This window comes from Pholcus phalangioides, unplaced genomic scaffold, assembly GCF_987345545.1.
Source record: "Pholcus phalangioides strain wild (caught in Gottingen) unplaced genomic scaffold, Ppha-v1.0 ptg000003l_1, whole genome shotgun sequence".
NCBI lineage: Eukaryota > Metazoa > Arthropoda > Arachnida > Araneae > Pholcidae > Pholcus > Pholcus phalangioides.
This window is the reverse complement of record NW_028301596.1, coordinates 49,092,949-49,108,903: the sequence shown is the minus strand read 5'-3', so window position 1 is coordinate 49,108,903 and position 15,955 is coordinate 49,092,949. Positions and strand designations below refer to the sequence as shown.

Here is a 15,955-nt window from a genome sequence, read left to right as displayed (position 1 = left end):
GAATACTTCTTCTAAAACAGCGGTAAAAAGTTTTGGTGAGATAGTATTACCCTGTCTAACTCCTTTTCCAAGTTTAATTTTTGCTTTTCCTTTATCCAAACGAATCGTTGCAGTTGCTTTGTCATATATTTTCTTGATGATATTGATGTAAGTCTTCTCTACCCCAATTACATCTACAGCTTTAACAACAGCAGATGTGAAGACAGAGTCAAACTCTTTCTCAAAATCAATGAAGGCCATACACAATGGTAATTCGTATTCGTATGTCTCTCTATAAGTTCCCTGATTGTTTGGATGTGATCCATTGTACTAAATCCACTTCGAAATCCTGCCTGTTCTTTTCGTTGAGCTCATGGGCGGAGATACGGGGGGGCCGCGGGGGGCATTGTCCCTCCCCCCCAGCGTCAAAGGTGGAGTTGACTGATCTAATGCATATATGTATATAAGAATTGACATCATCATCATCTTGGCCCCCCCAGCAATAATGACCTTGCCCCCCCCCCCCCAGACTTCCAAGTCTATCTCCACCTATGGTTGAGCTTCGTCTAATTTGGATTCAAGCCTATATGTCAGCACTTTGGTGAAGAATTTATAAATTACTGATAGGAGACTGAATGGTCGATAGTTCTTGATATCCTCTTTTTCACCCTTTTTGTAAAGAAGAACCATCATTGCGTTATTCCAATCTTCAGGCACATCCGATTTTGTGAGACAATTTGTAAACAAGGCAGCTAGCATATTGGAAAATTCTTCTCCTCCTTCCTCAATGATGTCTATTGAAATCCCATCTTCACCTGGGCATTTGCCTTTTTTCATACATCTCTTATAGCCTTGTAGACTTCCTCTTTCAGCACAGGTGCTACTTGTACAAATTCGGATTCATTTTATTTTCTTTCTGCTCCCTTTCCTCTGTCCCGACCCTGTTCTTCATGTTTATATAGAGTATTATAAAATTTCTCAACAATACTAATGATTTCATTTCCATCTTTTCTTTTTAGTGAAAAAATTTCCTTTCTCCCAACACACAGTTTTTTCGTTTCGCTGATTTTAAGCTCCTATTATCTTCCAATGCTTTCTTTATAATATCGCAATTAAACTTTCTGACATCTTCTGTAATCCGCTTTCGTATTCTCTTGCAAAGTTCTGCATATTCCACTTTTGATTTAGGGTCATTCTTCTTAATCTGAAATTCTCTCCGGTCTTTCATAAGTTTCTTTGTTTCTTCTGTTATTTTCTTCACCGGTTTGATTTCTTTTTCTCCAGCGACTTTTTTTGCTACTTCTTCAGGGTAGTGGTTAAAGTTTATTCATCGTGGTGACTTCTTGTTTATCCTCAGTGGTGTTATACAGCAAACCAAATCGGTTCTTCAGCTCTAACTGGAATTTATATCGATGTTCTTGAAGCTTTGCCATATCGATGACAGTTTTTCTATTTTTGATAAGTTTCGCTCTTTCCATTCTAGTATTAAGCCTTATTCTGCATCTAGCCAGTCAATGACCACTTCCTGTATTGAATTTGTTGAGAACACTGCAGTCTTGGATCATATGCTTTTTATTAGATAGGATGTAGTCGATCTCACTAGTTGTTCCAGTTGGGCTTCTCCAGGTCCACTTTCTTTGGGTTTCTTTTTTTAAAATATGAGTTCATGATACATAACTGTTCACTCTCTGCAAATTCGACGAGTCTGTTTCCTCTGTCGTTTCGTACACCGTAACCATGATTTCCAACTGAGCTTTCACCATTTCTTCTCTCTCCAATTCTGGCATTGAAGTCACCTATTACTATCTTGATATTTTGGTTTCCTTTACTATGCAGCTCGTCTAGTTCTTCATAAAAGTCTTCTACTTCTTCCTCGGAATAGCTTGTTGTTGGTGCATAGATTTGTATAATCTGTATCCGGTATCTGCTTGATATTTGCATAACCAGCTTTGCAACTCTATCGGATGTACTATCTAACTCAACTATGTGATCTTTCCACTTTTTATGAATGAGAAATCCTGCTCCACTGGTTCTTCCATTACCTGTTACCCTGTAGTAAAATAAATGTCCACTGGCAAGTTCGATTTTCTCCTCCCCTTTTCTTCTTATTTCACAGATGCCTAAGATGTCCCAATTTATTCTTTCCAGTTCTTCTTCCAACTCCGGCAAACGATTTTCGGAATGAAGAGATCGTCCGTTATACGTAGCCAAGGTCATCATCTTATGGCAGCCTGGTCCAACTCAGAGATTCTTAGAACCCTCTGTCTTCATGCCTTGCTGGTTACTGTCGTAACCAGGCACACTCAGACTGCTGGGGACTGAGGGCCTTAGTTTATTGACAGAGTTCATATTTCTTTTTTACAGGGTTTTTGGCCATAATCCTCCACGCTGGCCAGTGCGGGTTGGAGGAAGCCCATCCGCGTCCGTTCACCACGTGTTAAACTTGGCTACTTACAGGCTGCACCACGAGAAGGTGCGGATTGGACTTTAAGCCTCTACTCCTAGTCGATTCCTTCAAGTCCTCATAATGAGAGGCAATTAAAGGGTCTTCTCCTAGTTAACAAGTAAAGAATATTCAACAACCCTTTAAAATATATATATATATATATAAATAACATTTTAAACATAAAATAATATTTATATAATATTTAAAAAAATGTTTTCAACATCCTATTAAATTTTGTTTCTGTCTGCGGGAGCATCGTTTCCGTGATGAGTAGTACAGACGTAGATAACCTGCCAGCCTACTGGCGTCCGCACACGTTATAGCAAATATCCTCCGCTGAGGGATCCGAAGACCCGCGGATTCAACTGGGTTCCGTCACCGGCAAAACTGTACAACTGGACAAGTGTCTCTAGTTGCATAGCTGCATCACTTCATTATTGATGCCCCTGGCTATAGCATGGTATCTAGCCCTTTTTATAGCATAATATATGGCAAGTCCCATTGTTGCAATCTATTGTTGCATACTGTTGGGTGTTACTTAATTCAACAGTTGGAATTCACTGTCTGTGAGACAGAGTTTTTTTATACTGTTGCCACTTGCCAACTCTTGTATTTCGTGAAGTATCCAGCGCAATGGTACAGTTATGGTGCATTTTCAAGACAAATACAGCACACAATTATCTATCAACGCTATCGACTGCAACTTGTTTAATCTATACATATATAATAACATGTCCTGACTGACTACTACACCGCACACAAACTCCGGTCATATATCGCCATACGGCAATTTCCAACCAGTGGAGTTGCGTGGGAAATGAAGGCTTCATACATCGGTGGTCGCCCTAGGCTCGGTAGGTAAAGAACTTGCTTCTAATATTCTATGCCCGGATTCGGGTCCATGGACCTTGATGGTAACCTTCATAGTGGAAGACGAGCATCTTTACCACTGCACCATTCGGGTACAATGTCTTGACTGACTCACTGATTCATCATCACCGCGCCGGAACCACTGAAGCTATAGATATCGAATTTGACAATACTTTTTTTTTATGACGTAAAGACTCATTTGTCGATAAGTACTTTGGCAACCAACTACCGCACCCTCGATGCCATAACATAGGAAAGTCTTCAGGCTTCTAACGTAACCAAAGCTTTAAAGAAGATGGGATTCTGCTCATTGAAGTTCCGCAAATGGATTGAGACGTAGAGTCTGATTCAATTCAAACAAAGAGAAATATTTTTCAGGTTAATGTAATCCTTTCGTTCGTAACTGGAAGTACTCGTAACTCGAGTCACCTTCATACACTTTGACAAAGAAAAATCAACGTAATTGAAAAGAAAATGTTATCAAAATCCAATCCAGTCTACGGGATCACCCATGGCAAGTAGTACATACGTAGATAAAGGGGTCATTCAAGTATTACGGCAGCGTACATGGGGGTGAGAATTCAGATTTGCTGACTTTTCATGAAGTGTGGGAGAGGGGGGTTGCATATTGCTTACATCATCAACCACCCATTTATAAAAATATGAGATATTCTTAATGGCATCTTACAGGGTGTACCAAAAACCTTTCGCCAGTTTGTGTTGCACCTAACTAACATTCTTCCTATTGACGTTAGCGATTTCTAAATGTCCACTGATCCTTCAAATGTGCTGGAAATGTGTCCGTTCCACTTAAAGTGCTCTGGAACTGTTTCCCGCGTCACTCAAATGATCTGTAACTATGCCGTTGATCACTTAAATAATTTGGGAATGTCCCGCCGGTATGTTTTAGAGTGATGTAGAACTGCGCTGTGGGCCGCTTAAGTGCTCAGAAAATGCGCGGCATTCCACATAAGGGGATCTCTACATGTGTCACAGACCGCTTGTGTGTCCTAGAACTGTGCCGTGGGTCAATGATCCTACTTGAGTGATCTCAAAATTTGTCACTCTCCACTTAAATTCTCTGCATTTGTGCCACCGGTCACTTAAGTGATCTGTGTGTAAAAATGAGCTGCTTAATTTATTTTCACAAAATTAGGTTCGGGGTGGCGGACCACACCATATAAACCCGTGGGCCATAAGTTTATAATTTGTAGCTTAGAGGTAGGTGGCAATGAATTTGTTAAACAGAAATTTTGTGGTCCTAGCCTTGGTGGTAATGCTTACGATATGGACTACGTACGGAGCTCCTGGTAGCTCAATATGTCCTTGGGAAGGTCTGAGACAAGAGCCATAGAAAAGTCCAAGTAGGGCCCCCATGTGAATTGGGGTGAGCAAAAAGAAACATGGTCTGCGCTACGGTTAACATTGAGGATGAAGTTGGATCGATGCCAAATCAACCGCCGACTCTCAGCCGGTAGTGCAGTTGGGACTATGCTCATGGCTAGCTGATATAAGCTCGATTTGTAAGGTCCTAGCATTGAAATAGCATTCAAGTTAACAGAAATTATAAAAACATATAAAGGTATTTTCTTCCGAAATTTTAATTTGTTTTCAAATATTTTTTGCATCAAAGTGTTTTGTTTTTTTAATCATTGGGTCATTGGGGGAAGAGGCATAGTGGTGCTCATGCCACCCCTTCCCCTACCGCGTACATATCTGGTCCCAATATGCGTTAGGAGGGGGGGGGGAAAGGCCGACGAAAATTTGCTGACCAGGGACGTAAGGGGGGTGCGGGTTATGCTGACAAGGAAGGGAGGAGAGGGGGTCAAAAATGGCTAAAACTGTCAGCCTACTTGGCTACCAGTCATTCATGGAACATATTTTTCAATCAAATTAGGATCCTAGTTGCCCTTTAAAGAATTCATTCCACTTTTTATCAAAAATATTCCAAACATAGACGGTTTAATTAAAGTTGTTGATGTTTGATTCTTCTATCCGCTTAACAATAGGCCGGTATTACGCTATAACACTTTGATAAAAGATCTTTTTCAGAACTTGAAAAAAACAAAAAAAACTATAAGCATATTGCTTACATTCGATCGAACGTAACCGATACTCTTATTGGTTGAATCTTTACAGTTTTATAAAACAATTTCTCTAAAACTTTTATAAAATTTCTCAAACACTTTTATAAAATTTCTCAAAAACTTTTATAAAATTTCTCAAAAACTATTATAAAATTTCTCAAAAACTTTTCTAAAATTTCTCAAAAACTTTTCTAAAATTTCTCAAAAACTTTTCTAAAATTTCTCAAAAACTTATCTAAAATTTCTCAAAAACTTTTATAAAACTTCTCAAAAACTTTTATATTGTAACGCCGGCATTAGACATATCGTTGGAATTCTACTTGATGACATCTTTAAAGAAAACTACAGTTTCAAGGAGCGACAATCGTTTCAAAACAAGCCTCCGCAAGTGGGTTCACCAAAAGAGAAAATCTTGAAAGATGATGTATCATTTTTCTCTCTCTAGAAACTTTGATAAATCACCAACTCAAGGTATCTCCGTTCTATTCGAGAAAAAGAATCAATGAAATTTTTTAGGAAATGTTTTTCAAATATTTATATAATATATATATAATACACTGAAGAGCCAAAAAAACTGGTAAACCTGCTTAATATCGTGTAGGGCCCCCGCGAGCCCGCAGAAGTGCCGCAACACGACGTGGCATGGACTCGACTAATGTCTGAAGTAGTGCAGGAGGTAATTCACACCATGAATCCTGCAGGCTGTCCATAAATCCGTAGGAGTAAGAGGGGCTGGAGATCTCTTCTGAACAGCACGTTGCAAGGCATCCCAGATATGACATGAATGTCGCTCTCCACTTGTTAGTACAAGATATACAGAAGACTGGATGTTGTGAAGATATTTGTTATTTGAGATATTAATTTTTTTTTAAGGAAGGAAAAAACTCATCTCTGCCTCTACCGTTTTTGCCTGCACGGTTTCGTTCGGCATATATACGCTCTAGCGAAGGAAAATCTCTATCTCCTCTGTAGCTTAGTGGTCAGAGCACTCGTCCGGCAATCGAGGGACCCGGGTTCGACTCCCGGTAGAGGCAGAGATGAGTTTTTTCCTTCCTTAAAAAAAAATTAACATCTCAAATAACAAATATCTTCACAACATCCAGTCTTCTGTATATCTTGCATCCCAGATATGTTCAATAATGTTCATGTCTGGGGATTTAGGTGGCCAACGGAAGTGTCTAAAGTCAGAAGAGTGTTCCTGGAGCTACTTTGTAGCAATTCTGGACGTGTGGGGTGTCGCATTGTCCTGCTGAAATTGTCTAAGTGCGTCGGAATGCACAATGGGCATGAATGGGTGCAGGTGATCAGACAGGATGCTTACGTACCTGTCACCTGTCAGAGTCGTATCTAGACGTATCAGGGGTCCCATATCACGCCAACTGCACACGTCCCATACCATCACAGAGCCTCCACCAGCTTGAACAGTCCCCTGTTGACATGTAGGGTCCATGGATTCATGAGGTTGTCTCCATACCCGTACACGTCCATCAGCTCGAAGCAATAGGAACCGAGACTCGTTAGACCAGGCAACGTGTTTCCAGTCATCAACAGTCCAATGTCGGCCCAGGCGAGGCGTAAAGCTTTGTGACGTGCAGTCATCAAGCGTACACGAGTGTGCCTTCGGCTCCGAAAGCCCATATCGATGATGTTTCGTTGAATGGTTCGTACGCTGACACTTGTTGATGGCCCAGCATTGAAATCTGCAGCAATTTGCGGAAGGGTTGCAAGTCTGTCACGTTTAATGATTCTCGTCAGCCCCGTTCTTGCATGATCTTTTTCCGGCCGCAGCGATGTCGTAGATTTAATTTTTTACCGGATTCCCGATATTCACGGTACACTCGTGAAATGGTCGTACGTGAAAATCCAAATTTCATCGCTACCTCGGAGATGCTACGTCCTATCTCTCGTGCGCCGACTATAACACCACGTTAAACTCACTTAAATCTCGATAACCTGCCATTGTAGCAGCAGTAACCGATCTAACAACTATGCCAGACACTTGTTGTGATATATAGGCGTTGCCGACCGCAACGCCGTACTCTGATTGGTTCCATATCTCTTTTTTGCATACGCATGCCTGTACCAGTTTTTTTGGCTCTTCAGTTTATTAAAAAATATATATATAATATTTGAAAAAAAAAATATATATATATATATATATATATATAATATTTAAAAATACCCTCTCGTACTGGTAAATATGATAGATCGTGGATAAATAACTTAAATTTACCGGACATTTTGCTCAAACTAAGGTCTAAAATGATTGATTCGGTGAGGTTTATTATGTTAAAATGCTCGCGTGTTTATATATAGTGCACCCATCACGAACGAGAGAATATTCAAAAAAATTATTTCTTTTATACTTACCAGTTTCCTTCGGGAGGTATTCATAATCACCGGTAAAAGTGATAAATGTCGGAGAATTTATCAAATTTACCGCAACGATTGTGTTCGTTATTCAAAAGAAAAAAAAAGGTCATAAAGTGTGTGTTCATTTTTTTTCCTTTTTTTTGTTTTGTTTGTGTTTTGATGTTCCATGTGTTTTTTTTTTGTATTTATGTCTGATTGTGTGTATACTTGAAATAAAAAAAAAGCTTGGTTATCAGAGAGACAGAGAGAGAGTAATATATATAACCGATTTTTCACATTAACATTTCTCTGATAAAATTCTAAAGAATCGCACGCTTGATAGTTTTGTGTGAGAATCGGGCATGCTCTAACGCAGTGTTCTTCAACAGCCTTCTCCTTGAGGACCGGTGAAAAAATATGAGTAAGATATGCAAAAAAACCTTGCGACTTACTATATTCCATATGCATTCTTCACGCATGCGTAAAAAGCGTTGCACTGGGATCCCTTCTGTCTCCTATCAAATAAAAAACAAAACTATTTGTTACAATTATTCAAATAAAATTGCTGATTGGTTTTAGATCAGTGTGCAGCGTAGAAATGAATAACATGTGATACTGCATATGGTAGATTTTTATGATGAATACCAGTGTGTCAATTTTACGCGCCATAAATACAGCACCTCCTATAGATAGAAGGCCTCCGCACGGGTTGCCAAATTAATCTGTAACGTCATTTAAAAAAAACTACCTAGCAAACACATTTTGAACGACAGCATCCGATTTCATTTCTTCTTGTTTTGACTTAGAATCTTCCTGGTCGACTCACAAATATGGCATGGTGATTGTATGTAGGGCACAGAAATCGTCAATTCTGAGCCCGAGAGATCATTTCTTTTCCACACAACGATGATACTGGCGCGTGCAGCGGAATTTTTTTTCTCTGAATATTCTGAGTGGGGATGAACTACTTGCTGATGTCACGAGTAGCGTGCGGAGGCCTCCTATCTCTAGGAGGTGCTGCATAATAACGGTTACTATGTTTACAACAGAATTCCAGCAATTACACATTAAGGCGCGTATACATTAGCGCAGCGATCTGGTAACGTACGACCTCCTTCAGCTGTTTTAATCCGTTCGTGGGTACACGAACTTCCTTTGTGTTCCTTTTCTTTACTTTGTGTTCTTTCAACAACCGATTCCCGATGGATCCTGTTCCAACAGCTCAAGAATCGTTCACAACACCGTACAAATTACTGAGCAACCGATTGCGAATGCTTGCACGACAAATACTAACAAACCATACATGCACCGCGTCCATATTCCTCTGCGGAACTTCTATCGAATTGGTACATGTTGGAATGTGTGTGTCCGTGTTGTGAACCTAATATGAAGCTTGTTTCTGTGTAATTCTTGTTATAGTGCTGTCATCGGCCTGCTATTTTTCGAACTATGAGTGAAAGTAATAATTGAAGATTTTACTGTTGTAGGCCTGTTGCTCTCTGCGGCGAGACTTTTTAACGGGGAGATCGGCTTGCATTCATACCTCGAAGTTGGGAACCACAGGAATGCTTGCACTGCATGATCCATGCGCTTACAAGTATACGCAGTTTTTTTAGATGTGCCGAATATGAATATATAGTTGAAGTTTCTCAACTATATTCAACGAACACCGAGAAAGGTTTTGTCAGACAAAGATTTTATGATGTGATTTTTTTCAGATGGCAGCAGGAGTTTTAACTCACCAATAGCTCTTTTATGCATGCAAAGCATTTCGTTGCACATTCTGCTGCTACCTATTAAATAAAAACGCAATGATTTATTGTAGTTATTTGCAAGTAAAATTAGGTGTTGGTTTTCTATTTAGTTTTCTCTCCATGAAAATGAACAATATATGGTGATGCGTGAATGATGTCATATATTTTTAATTTTTGTACACAACTGTGTCAGTTTTATGCACCATATAATACCGATTCTATGTTTATATGCGTCGCTGCAGAATTATAATTACTTTTTGATGAAATTAGAAGCTTTATTGCTTTGATTTATGATCATTCGAAATAAAAGCATAGTGGCAAAATTTCAAAACGTAGTTAAAAGCACATGCTCCTTCAATTCACACATGATTGAAACACTATATGTAATGTTGATACAAATAATGTATATCAATATACACAGCGCATTCACGCCCCACACGTTATAAAGTACATGATGCAGTAAAAATGTAACACACTTTATTCAAATCAACTCGCCTAAAACTCGAATAAATAAAGTATGCATTCAGTTACAACAGGCAACTTGCCCAATGAGATGGCGAATAAATAAATGCCCATAATAAAAACTTTATAAGCAATTGAAAATTGTTCGAAGATGGAGTATGATGACGGCATAGTAAATAATTGTTGTCATTAGAAATAATGAACGTAAATAGTTAAATAGTCTGCTAATTAGGGAAACCTAAGCTGCTGGAAACAATAGCTTAAATAATGATCAGAAAAAAAATCAACTTTCAACCCGCGGACCAGCCATTGGCCACCCATGATGTCTGCTGAACCTGTCCAAGCCTAGTCGTAATTGTGCATTTTTTCTCTTTAATTTTAAAGTTCTATGAATTAGTAAATACGTATTGAGGTCTGAGAAAATACTGAAAAAAATATTGTTGATTTAAGATGTACGATAAGTACTTGAGAATATTTTGATCACATAAGAAGATGCGAAAAATTCGTGGAATATATTTTTCAATCAAATTATGATCCCATTTGAAGAGTTGATCAACTTTGCCCAAGAATATTAAGAAGACACCAACGAATAAGGCAAATACACGAAAATAAAAAGTCCTAATGCATTTCAACACCAATGGGTGCCGTCTCATTTGATCATTTTTGTTGCACCACGGTCATTTTCTGCACACGAGGGCTAATTAGACAGGGACCTACAATTTATTGCCCATTCCGAACGGCAGGCTTGTTTTTTATACTCGTCTAGGGGTTGGTGCGCTAACCCCTCGATGGGGTACTCCTTGCGGTAGCAATTTTTTCCCCCTGCGGTCTTTTCACCGTTTTTGTTGTACCCCTGTGTCAGGAAAGTTTTCTGACAAGGACGAACCGGGTATCGAACTCGCGACACCTCTAAACATTCTTTGGTACTTTAGGCGAGCATCTTATCGACCTGGGCTACCACGACCATGGGTTCCGTCTTCAGAGGAAAATTTAACCACTAGTCACGCTGACAGAGTTTGTCACTTGGGTTGAATACCAAATCTTAATGCAGCGTCCTATTAGGACGCTGCATTATTATCTCATGCAGGCTCACAGCTTCATGCCATAATGTTTGGAGTGAACAGACGTACTTCTTCCGCTGAGCAACCGAGCGTTAAGATTTGGTATTCAACCCAAGTGGGTAACTCGGTCAGCGTGGCTAGTGGTTAAATTTTCCTCTGAAGACGGCACCCATTGGTGTTGAAATGCATTAGCACTTTTTATTTTCGTGTATTTGCCTTATTCGTTGGTGTGTTCTTAATATGATCCCATTTCCCCTTAAATCATTCCACTTTTTATTAAAAATATTCCAAACATAGACTGTGTAATTACATTTGTTGATGTTTGAGATTCTTCTATCCACTTAAAATATCTATTAGGCCAGTATTACACTATAAAACTTTGATAAAAGATGTTTTACAGAACTTGAAAAAAATAAACAAACAATAAGCATATCGCTTACATTCACTTGAATGTAACCGATACTCTTATTGGTTGGATTTTGCGAGTGTTACAAAATATCTTTTTTAAAACTTTTATAAAGTAACACGTGCCGTAGATACATCGCTGAAAGTCAACTTGATGGCATCTTGAAATAAAGAGTAAGGACTACATTACACTATAAATGTTTTATAAAAGTTATTTTACAAAACCAATGAGCACTTTGTTTACATTCGAGCGAATGCAACTATTAGGCTTATTGGTAGTTTTTTTTAAAGCTTTGTAAAAGATCTTTTATTCAATTTTTATACAGTAATCTCAGCCTATGAAAACTACAGTTTGAAGGAGTGACAATCTTTTCAAAGCAAAATGCCTCCGCAAAGTTAGTTCATAAAAAGAGAAAATCTTGAAAGAAGATGTATCATTCTTTTCTAGAAACTCTCATAAATCAGCGACTCGAGAAAACTCCGTACTCTTCGAAAAAAAAAAAGAATCGATGAAATTTCTTTGGAAAAATATTTTCAACATACTATTAAATTTTGTTTCTGTCTACGGGAGCATCGCTTCCGTGATGAGTAGTACAGACGTAGATAACCTGCCAGCCTACTGGCTTCCGCACACGTAATAGCAATTATCCTCCGCTGAGGGATCCGAAGATCCGCGGATTCAACTGGGTTCCGTCACCGGCAAATCTGTACAACTGGACAAGTGTATCTAGTTGCATAGCTGCATCACTTCATTATTGATGCCCCCGACTATGACATGATATCTAGCCCTATTTATTGGATAATATATGGACGAGTTCCATTGTTGCATACTGTTGGGTTGTTACTTAATTTAACTGTTGGAATTCACTGTCTGTAAGAGTTTTTCCACAGTTATTGCCACTCGATGGCTGATATTTTTTTAAGTGATCAAGTTCAATGGTACATTACGATGCATTGCAGGCAGATAAAAAACATTTCTGCTTACAAGACGAATATAGCACATATTAGTCTAAAAATGCAACTCCCCTTATTCAAGTGAGCTTTTTATTGTATACAGTATAAGCTGGTGAATCTATTATTTTACCCTTGAATAGCAGAACTTTGGGAATTTTTTTTTCTTTGCTCGCCACTTAAAAATGATAAAACGCTTCAGAAAAATATCTTGGTCGATGAAGTATTACGCACTGTGGGATGACTCACGCACTAAAATTAATTTTACGTATAGAAGTTGAAATATTTTGAGAAGCGAGAAGTAAAGCCATTGTTATCCGCAGCCGCATATTCAATTTTATCTGGTAAGCTACATAGAAAACTTCCTGGAAGTTTAAATAAACCCAATAAAAGATGAAATGTTTCACTATGTATCGGTAATGATTCTGAAGGAAGAGTGAATTTCTACTTCACGAAGCTTCACTGCGTGAATTTGTAAGCGGTTTCGGAATTGAAACATGAAGCTATATATAAGATTTTCAAAAAATAATTCCTCAGTTCTTTTGTTGCCAGTGGGAGACACTGAACACCGCATCAAGAAAGTCCAGCTATCTAATTGAAATATTCACAGTGATCTCAAACTTAGTTCTGCATGATATGGCAGAACATTACATTCGGCAGAACATTAACATTTGGCAGAAAACAATTGTACGCAGTTTCATAATTTAATATAAATGTAAAACTTAAAACGACTTGAAATTACGAAGTTAAAACTTCCGTTATAAGTGGGCGGACATCAAAACCACCCACCTTATACAGAGGTCCTTACAAAGTGGGTTAATTTTTTTATATTGCTCTACTTTTTCATGGGTTTAGAAAATATTTTAGAGGAAATATTATTTTTTTCTGAGAAAAGCATTCGGTAACTGTTAACCTTATTTGATATGTAAATGTTCAAGGTACCGAATGTGAAATACATCAGCCATTTCTGAGCATGGCACGAGTGACAGACATTACAAATTCGAGACACTCTACCGAGTCAAAGTATATATACATCGATTTTTTTTTCCTAATAGAAAAGTGGACACATGTTCTTACGACATTCCATGAGAAACCCAATCGGAGAGATTTAGTGAAACACTTGTTTAGTAATCTTCTCCCTTTTTTTGCCTGAGAATATTTAAATTTTCCGAAAGTTTCGCCAAACATTCCAGTGAGTGTTTGTTGGATATCTCAGGAAAAGGAAAATCGAACTTGCGATAGCACCTGGTGTATTTTTCTTTTGCCAAGAAATTCGTTAAGAGAGCTGAATCCATTTCACCTCGTAATAATATCATTATCGTTAGTAAAGAAACGGGGGCTTAAAAATCGATACTCTCGTGAACGTTTGAATCAAAAGCAAGTTAAAAGAATATAAAAACCAATTGTGAACTTATATCGAACATAGAATAGGGTTTTTTTTTTTCATGAAAGTAGAAATATTCCCGTTTCCTGTTGAAGTTCTGATCAGAGTTTGTAACTTGAGCAGTATAGTCTGGACTACCCGCCTAATGTGGCAGAAATGCAGGCCGCATAACAGAAAATCCGGATAGGAGTTCTAAAAATGCTCACTTCTTACCCCTACCCGTTCATCAAAAAACGCCCTTTTTATACCAAAAACACGCTCTTATTAATATTTTCCGACCTCTAAATACACTCGAGTACTGAATAAATGCTTGTTATGCACAGAGCTGTAGTGTTTTAAAATTTTATTACAGAATAAATGTTGTATGAATGAAGTTATTTGGACACATTTTAGGATGAATTATATTACATCTTACTTGATTGCAGAAAACATAATACCATGGACACACTACAGTATGAATACATACGCTTTAAGAATATACAAAACATTAAAAAGTAAAGCTTAAGGGTTTTTTCCGTACAAAAATTATTCAAACTTATATATTTGACTGTTAATTGATAAATGGTTGTGGAAATGTCAAGATGTAGGTCTAAGATGAGAGAGCTAAAATTAACAGATTGTAATTCTTGAGAAAGTCTTCTAAAACTATTCTAAAAATGCTCACTTCCTACCCCCCACCCTTTCATGAAAAACGCCCTTTCTATACCAAAAACCTGCTCTTATTGATATTTTCTGACCTCTAAATACACTCGAGTACTTAATAAATACTTGTTATATACAGAACTCTGCATGTTTTAAAATTTTATTACAGAATAAATGGCGCAAGAATGAAATTATTTGATACATAGCTTCCACAGCACCTCCCCCGATAATTCAATCACCCTCCCCTTGGGGGCGATATTCCTCACTGTGGGAAACTCTGATGTAGACCTTGTCCAAGTCTAGCCATAATTATGCATTTCTTCCCTAGAAATGCAAGTTTCTACGAATTAGTAAATACGTATAGATGCCTGAGAAAAACAGAAAATACTGAAAAAAAATTATTAGTGATTCAAAATCCATAAGTTCTTGAATATAGTTCGATCACATAAGAAGGTCTGAAAAATTCGTGGAATATATTTTTCAATCGAATTAGGGTCCTAGTTGCCCTTAAAAAAATTCATTCCACTTTTGTCAAAAATATCCCAAACATAGACTGTCTAATTAAATGTGTTGATGTTTGATTCTTCTATCCGTATTAGGCCGGTATTACATTATAAAACTATGAAAAAAGATCTTTTACACAACTTGAAAAAAAAAAAACAAATACGCGTATCTGTTACATTCGAGTGAATGTAACCGATACTTTCTTATAGATTGAATTTTGCAAGTTTTATAGAACAAATTTTCTTAAACTTTTATAGTGTAACGCCGGCATTAGACACATCATTGAAGTCTACTTGATGACATCTTAAAATAAGTAGTACGGCCTAGATTACACTTTTGAATGTTTTTTTTATTAAAATGTAAAATGCAACCAATGAACGCATTCTTTATATTCGAGCGAATGTAACTATCAAGCTTACTGGGTGTGTGGTAATTTTTTTTAAAGTTTTATAAAATACCTTTTATTCAACTTTTATAGAGAAATCCCAGTCTAAGAAAACTACAGTTTTGAAGGACTGACAATCTCTTCAAAGCAAAAGCCTCCGCAAGTGCGTTCACAAAAAAATAAAATCTTGAAAGATGATGTATATCATTCTTTTTTGGAAACTTTAATAAATGCCCAACTCAGGGTAACTCCGTACTCTTCGAGAAAAGAATCAATCAATTTTTTTACGAAACAAATTTTCAACATTCTATTAAATTTTGTTTCTGTCTACGGGAACATCGTTTCCGTGATGAGTAGTACAGACGTAGATAACCTGCCAGCCTACTGGCTGCCGCACACGTAATAGCAATCATCCTCCGCTGAGGGATCCGAAGATCCGCGGATTCAAATGGGTTCCGTCACCGGCTAAACTGTACAACTGGACAAGTGTATCTAGTTGCATAGCTGCATCACTTCATTATTGATGCCCCCGGCTATAGCATGGTATTTAGCTCTATTTATAGGATAATGTATGACAAGATCCATTGTTGCAATCTATTGTTGCACACTGTTGGGTTGTTACTTAAATCAACAGTGGGAATACACGGTCTGTGGGACAGAGGTTTTCTTCTTT

General features: G+C 37.8%; 1 protein-coding gene and 1 non-coding gene across 3 annotated transcripts in view; one reads left to right on the top strand and one right to left on the bottom strand.

The window, feature by feature from the left end:
- Nucleotides 1-15,955, bottom strand: part of LOC149088755 (regulator of G protein signaling 7-binding protein A-like) — a 280,027-nt gene that overhangs the window by 101,384 nt on the left and 162,688 nt on the right. For both annotated transcript variants that reach the window (XM_089249778.1, XM_089249787.1), the window contains one exon: nt 8,187-8,249. The gene's annotated coding sequence lies outside the window, so the exon portion shown is untranslated. The remainder of the gene's footprint in view (nt 1-8,186; nt 8,250-15,955) is intronic.
- Nucleotides 4,570-4,862, top strand: LOC149088757 (Nuclear RNase P). The gene has a single exon (XR_016195449.1).